The following is an 8,138-nucleotide window of genomic DNA, read 5'->3' as shown; positions in this document are numbered from 1 at the left end:
TACCTGCCTGTCTCTCTCTCAGGTGTGTGTGTGTTTGACTGCCTGTCTCTCTCTCAGGTGTGTGGGTGTTTACCTGTCTGTCTCTCTCTCAGCTGTTTTTGTTTACCTGCCTGTCTCTCTCTCAGGTGTGTTTGTTTACCTGACTCTCTCTCAGGTGTGTGTTCACCTGTCTGTCTCTCTCTCAGGTGTGTTTGTTTACCTGACTCTCTCTCAGGTGTGTGTTTACCTGTGTGTCTCTCTCTCAGGTGTGTGTGTGTGTACCTGTCTGTCTCTCTCTCAGGTGTGTGTGTGTGTACCTGTCTGTCTCTCTCTCAGGTGTGTTTGTTTACCTGACTCTCTCTCAGGTGTGTGTTCACCTGTCTGTCTCTCTCTCAGGTGTGTTTGTTTACCTGACTCTCTCTCAGGTGTGTGTTTACCTGTGTGTCTCTCTCTCAGGTGTGTGTGTGTGTACCTGTCTGTCTCTCTCTCAGGTGTGTGTGTGTGTACCTGTCTGTCTCTCTCTCAGGTGTGTGTTTACCTGTATGTCTCTCTCTCAGGTGTGTGTGTGTGTACCTGTATGTCTCTCTCTCAGGTGTGTGTGTGTGTACCTGTCTGTCTCTCTCTCAGGTGTGTGTTTACCTGCCTGTCACTCTCTCAGGTGTGTGTTTACCTGTCTGTCTCTCTCTCAGGTGTGTGTGTTTACCTGCCTATCTCTCTCTCAGGTGTGTGTGTTTACCTGCCTATCTCTCTCTCAGGTGTGTGTGTGTTTACCTGCCTGTCTCTCTCTCAGGTGTGTCCCTCTGACGACCCTCTGGTCCACTTCCTGTGGTGTGTGTGCAGCAGTGAGGCTGTGTGTCGTCAGCTCTCTCTCACCTGCAGGAAACAAACCAATCACAGATCAGAAGGTGGGTACAGGTGTGGTGCTGAGTGGCAGCAGGTGTAGGAGGAGCCCAGAGAGCTTTGTGTCATGTGATTGTATCAGGTGTGACATGTTGATTGATCATTGATCAGGTGAAAGGTATTGATCGACCAGTTGAGCTCTCTTCTGTTGTTTGTTTCAGAGATGAAGAGGTTCAGTCGAGCAGACCGAGACTTCATGACCAGGATGACTCGTCCTCTGCAGCTCACCTGTCTGCACCTCCACATGGACTGAGCTCACCTGTACACACAGGAAGAGGCGGGGTTAGCTCACCTGTACACACAGGAAGAGGCGGGGCCGACTCACCTGTACATACAGGAAGAGGCGGGCTGGCTCATCTGTACACACAGGAAGAGGCGGGGCCAACACACCTGTACACATGAAGAGGTGGGGCCGGCTCAACTGTACACACAGGAAGAGGCGGGACCAACTCACCTGTACACACAGGAAGAGGCGGGGCCGACTCACCTGTACACACAGGAAGAGGCGGGGTCGACTCCACCTGTACACACAGGAAGAGGCGGGGCCGACTCGCCTGTACACACAGGAAGAGGCGGGGCCGACTCGCCTGTACACACAGGAAGAGGCGGGGCCGACTCACCTGTACACACAGGAAGAGGCAGGGTCAGCTCACCTGCAGTTATTTAAGTGTGTTCAGTGTAACAGGAAGTGACTTTGTTCCTTTGAATTAAATAATTATTGAATATTAAAGTTGTTGATTTCACATTTAAACTTCACGTTGTCATGGCAACACCCCAGTCTCACCTGAGGTCAGAGTGAGGTCAGGGGTGGAGAGGTGAGTTGCATGAATCTGACTGGACCGCAACCCCGAGACCAAGAGAGAGATTTATTGATACTGTAGCAGAACCACAAGGTCCAAAAGACTGAAACCATCCGGTGCCCAGTGAAGGAAAAGACGGAGAGAAGAGGAAGACGTGAAGAAGATACAGGTACAGTAACTCAATGTGATGAAAGGAAATGGTTTATTGATCGTAGTTACCGTTGTTGGAGCAGAGTGTTAACTTGCTAGCTTACTTCGGACGATAGCAGCATTGTTTAATAATCAGTAAGTAGTTCGAGTCGACGTGTGTTAATGTGTCTCCACCTTAACTTCATCAGGGACGTTTGGAAAGTTAACGTTAGAACTGTTCAGGTGTTATTACAGGGTCTCTCCTGCTTGTATGTCAGTTAAAATGCTGTTAGTTTTCCATCCCCTTTGTAAGTAACAGGGTAGATGTGAGCCTTGGGTTTATTGTGTCACAGTTTATGTTTGTTAAAGTTTACAACAGTGTTAAAGTGCAGTTAAAGTGTATTACTGTTAATGCCCCACACCTTAGCTTTCTCATTTCATTCACATATCTATATATATACAGTTGTGGTCAAAACTTTACATACACTTGTAAAGGACATAATGTCATGTATGTCTTGAGTTTCCAATAATTTCTACAACTCTTATTTTTTTGTGATAGAGTGATTGGAGCACATACTTGTTTGTCACAAAAAACATTCATGAAGTTTGGTTCTTTTATGAATTTATTATGGGTCTACTGAAAATGTGACCAAATCTGCTGGGTCAAAAGTATACATACAGCAACATACATTATCAATTTTGGTGATGTAGAAAAGTTACAATCAAATCAAATTAGCTTCATGGCATGGCCTCTTAACTTCATGTGAGTGATTATGATTGACGACACCTGTTGACTTCGCCATCTTTGCCTGCAGTAACTCATGTCTCCAGCGCGCAGGCCCTCCGAGAGGGGCTGAAAACACTGCCACCTAGTGGTGAGGAGGGCGGGCCATTTGTGAATCACGACCTATTTGTTTGTGGATCTGTGTGAATCTCGACAAGAACGTCTCAGAAATACGTCATCGAGGAAAGAGATGCGTGTGTGTGATTGGTGATTCCCAAATGCTGAATCAGACTTCACAAGAATAATTTTCCGTTTCACAAATATAAAATTATATAAATACACATTTTATTTACAAATACACATGCATTTGTAAAAACCAAAATACAAGTTTCAAGTTAAAAGATTTGTAATTGTGGATAGAAAAACACGTGTGCAAACCATAGAATGTTTGTAGATCACCCTCTGTACGTTTACAGGTATTTATGAGACAAAAATAACTCCATAGACAGGACCCAGAGACTAAGAGGTTCAGAACCGGACCAGGTGAGAATGAAACCAAGTTCAGCAACACGACAGAACGTAAATGGACCGATTATTAAAACTGGTGTTTCAAATACTGAGAGAGAACGGAAACAAACCGGGACATGAAGTTTACATCTGATCAGCCTGTAACCCATCAGCCAGGTTACTGCCGTCATCTGTGAAGTTCTAGTGATGAATCAGAACCAGCAGGAGGCATAGGAGCTCCTTCACTCTGCTGCTGGTCTCCATCAACACTCTGCTGCCTGGCAACAGATGAGCAGCTGGCCTCTGATTGGCTGAGCTGACTGTGACTAAACTGATGAACTGATTATTCACATTAATGAGACAGTTTCAGATCAGAGATTCAGAAACACAGCCTCTTATTTCACACGTGACTCTTCTCTTGTTCCAGTGACGTCATCAGATCCAAACACTGAGTGCTGCTTATTGATTAATATTACACTCAGTTAATATCAGGATCTGTGATCAGCTGTAGTAACTCAGATCTGTAATAATAGTGTGATTAATGAGACTTTACTACAGATTTTACAGATTATTTTCTTTAATAAATTATCGTAGTTTATATTTTAATGAAAACTAAATTCATCTTTAATGTATTATTTGTAAAACTTGTATTAGGATCTTTAAAATGTATAATTTATGCAACTTTATTGTTTTAATGTGAGACAATAAAAGTCAGACTAATAAAGAATACATCTGTAGTTAATTTAATGAGGTGTAATATCATTCTGAGTATTTTGACTCTGAATCAAGTTTTTATTGATATATTTTATTTTAGTATCTCATTAATAAAGATGTTTTAAATCAATAACACACTTCATGTCTCAACATCAACACTCTGCTGCCTGGCAACAGATGAGCAGCTGGCCTCTGATTGGCTGAGCTGACTGTGAATAAACTGATGAACCGGTTTCTTCACATAAATGAGACAGTTTCATATCAAAGATTCAGAAACAGCCTCTTTAGATATTTCACACGTGACTCTTCTCTTGTCCCAATGATGTCATCAGAACCAGGATCAGATCCAAACACTGAGTGCTGCTGATTGATTAATATTACACTCAGTTAATATCAGGATCTGTAATCAGCTGTAATAACTCACAGATCTCTAATAATAGTGTGATTAATGAGACTTTACTACAGACTTTACAGATTATTTTCTTTAATGAATTATCGTAGTTTATATTTTAATGAAAACTAAATTCATCTTTAATGTATTATGTGTAAAACTTGTATTAGGATCTTTAAAATGTATAATTTATGCAACTTTATTGTTTTAATGTGAGAGAATTAAAGTCAGACTAATAAAAAATACATCTGTAGTTAATTTAATGAGGTGTAATCTTTATTTATTGGCCGTATTCTGTGTTTGTTGGTTGTTGATATCATTCTGAGAGTATTTTGACTCTGAATCAAGTTTTTATTGATATATTTAATTTTAGTATCTCATTAATAAAGATGTTTTAAATCAATAACACACTTCAGGTCTCAACATCAACACTCTGCTGCCTGGCAACAGATGAGCAGCTGGCCTCTGATTGGCTGAGCTGACTGTAAATAAACTGATGACCTGGTTTATTCACATTAATGAGACAGTTTCAGATCAAAGATTCTCTCAGACCTTCAGGTCTTCACATATTTTATAGTACATTATTATTATTACATAACTGTGATGTCTTTGTGTTTCTGGATGTTTGTTTTTCTTTGAATACATTAAGGTCATTTTAATAACGGTTGAAAGACGTTAGGTTAAAGATGTTTTAATCTTTGCAGCATCATAATTAAATGAATCCTGTTTTAATGTGAGAAAGTCGTTAAAATCTGTCTGAACTGATTCATTCATTTACAGTTTAAAGGCTCATATTTCAGTTATATATTAGAGTTATATAAAGTTATATATTAGAGTTATATAAAGTTATATATTAGAGTTATATAAAGTTACATATTAGAGTTATACAGACAAACTGATTATTGATCAGGTCTGAGCTGCTTCACTCTGCTGCCCAGCAACACATGATCAGCTGGCCTCTGATTGGCTGAGCTGACTGTAAATAAACTGATGACACAGTTTATTCACATTAATGAGACAGTTTCATATCAGATGTTCAGATTGTGGTGATAGAAAAAGTTCCATACAAACATTTATATATATTATATATAAATGTTTGTGTATCGTCACATGTGTCCTCTGCTGTAATAAAGACTCTCGTGGCTCAGTGTTTTAGTGTGTCTCCTGCAGGAGGCTCTCTGCTCCTCCTCTTCTCTGTCTCTCTCTCTATCTGTCTCTCTTTCTCTCTGTCTTTCTGCTCTGTGAGCTCAGCAGTTCTGCTGGTGACTGATGACTCATCACAGGATGGTTTCTGATTGGCTGCTGACTGAACAGGAAGTGAAAGTTAAAGAGTCGGGACTTTCCAGAGACGCTGTTCAGGTGTGTCACCACATGAGATGTTTCCTGACATCAGCAGGATGTTTGGACTGAATCTAACAGAGTTCTTTTCCCCAGTAAAGTTGAAGAAGTTCTGATTAAACTCTTACATAGATTCTGACCCGATGTGTCTGATTTATGTTCCTCCTGCAGAGAAGAGGTCGAGTCTTTATACTAACTCATGGACTCAAATGTCTCATGAGGTTCTGGTCACTGTTACAGAAGCTCTGGTCTTATGTAAGGAATAACTAATAATAAGGAAATGAATGATTAAACATGTCTGCTGGGTAAATATCATATTCATAAAGTCAGATTTCTAAAGTTTTGTTTAATGTTGAACTGAAGACTTTTTATGATTCAGTCTGTAAATAACCTAAAAACAAAAAAGCTTTAAAGACGTCCAGCCTGTTGAAACATATAGTGACTGACTGCTGATGCTTAATTAATTAATTAATTAATTAATTATCTTACCCTGAATCAGGGATCAATAATCAAATTATATTTCTTGAGTCTCAAAGCCTGAAATTAATCACATTGTCAATATTATAAAAATATCAGTAATTAGATAAGAGGGAAGGTGTGAATCTGAGCACTGACCATCTCAACCAGCAGTTATTACAATATGGGAATGTGCAAAATAATCACAGATGCTGCTCAGTTAAAGTCAACAGTGTTTATTGAAGCTTTCTCCACAGAACAAACCACTTACTTTAACAAACAACAGCTTCTTTCAACAACTAGTAACATCAACACATAAGCAAGCCAAACATATAAACGGGTGGAGGCGTGTGTGTGTGTGTGTGTGTCAGGAAGTCCCTTATAAAGACTACAAAGATGGACGAACATGGCTGAGGTGGTCACGTTTGCCGGACTACAAAATAGTGGGCGTGACCTAAGAACTCTCGTTGGAGAGACTTGGCGAAATCACCCGAGAACACGAATCCCGAGGTGATAGGCGAGTTAACAGGCGCGTTCAAGTTGACCTCCTGCTGCCTGATCACATCAGCGAGATCTGCTGACTGACAGCAGGGGCGGGGCTCCTGCTGCGGGGGCGGGGCTCCTGCTGCAGGGGCGGGGCTACAAACGCTGCTATGAAGTCGGACACTCTCTCTTCCCGTAGACGTGACGTGACCTGGCTGAGGTTGCGGTGTTTGCCTTCTTCGTCAGGAAAGAAGTGGAGGAAACTGAAATTCCATTAATGTTTGATTACAGTCAACAACGACGGCGATCAGTTTTCTTACCTGATGCTATGGGAACTTTGCTGCCTTTTTCTCATATTAATCTCCTTCAGAAATTATTCAGTCTGAGATGTTCAAAATATTAGTCAACCAAAACATGTAGGCTGAGGGAATAGAGCAGTGGAACTGCTGCTGTGTTGCATGCAGACGACCGGAGATCAAGACCCGTGTCAAGCCTGTATTTCTGCAGAGGATGTGTTCATCTGATTACTGATATCTATCTATCTATGTACTGTAAATGATCATGTTCTGCTTTCCTTGTAATGTCACCATTAAATACATTTGAACTTTGTCTATCTGGTACATTATATTAAGTCTTGCACAATAACAATACAATTACAACAGTTATTCATTATTATGATGACAACTGTGCTGAGGTGCATGATTAAATCACAGCTGAGGCTAATCTGCTGACTACATTTAATAAATAAGCATAACTATAGAAACATAAGATGAAGCATTTTCTTATAGCAACATTATTCACAATGAATTAAATACATTTCACTGAATGAATGAAATACAATAATCAGAACAAATGACTGAATCAGATGCCTTGTCCCGCTGCACCATCTCATCACACACAGAATAGCTCAGGATAATTCTTTGTATTGTTAATGTGACGGGAACAGAAAGGGTTAATTAATAAGTGTGGATAGTACAGATAACACTGGACACAGCAGTTAACCACTTCTCCATCATCACCCTAAGCTGACAGAACTGAGCAGTTTATTGACGACATCTTTCAGGGTTGTTGCCTTACATGAAGGATTTTATAGGTTTAATCATGTTGACTATCCCACAGGTGCGGCCACACGGCTGCTACTTATCTGAAAGTATTTGATATTTGGGTAGAAAAGAGGCGGAGGCCAGACACCACTTACATCCAGGTCATTGTGGACACATTTTAACCAGCATGCATCACGATTTAGGCAGCACTGCGTGATCTTGAACTTGAATCTTGAACACCAGACAGGAGCCTCCAGGATTTCAACCAATCAGCGGCCTCCACCTGCACTGGTACCGTTTTAGGACACACAGAGTAACACAGCACCCCCCTTTATCAGGGAGGGAGAAAGACAGACAAATACACACAAGACCAATATACAAGTCATGCGCTCCCCCCCCCCAGGGTCATGACACATCAGTGAATACTTCATTGCGATGGATGGTGAGCTCCTTCCCTGCAAGGCCAAGTCTTCCCTGTCAGCCTTGGTGAACTTTTTAAGACACATTATGTGTTTGGCGTCTCCTACTACCATGGCCCTAAACAGCATGTACACATTTGTGCAAACCACCATCTACAATATTGATGTAGGGCTTTCTCATGAAACTCCCAGAGTCAAGGACCTTAGGCCAAAGCTCCTCAACTGAAGTTATGATGTATAAATACTTTTTTACCA

The sequence above is a fragment of the Sparus aurata genome, unplaced genomic scaffold (assembly GCF_900880675.1).
Source record: "Sparus aurata unplaced genomic scaffold, fSpaAur1.1, whole genome shotgun sequence".
NCBI lineage: Eukaryota > Metazoa > Chordata > Actinopteri > Spariformes > Sparidae > Sparus > Sparus aurata.
Note: the sequence above shows the minus strand (reverse complement) of the source record.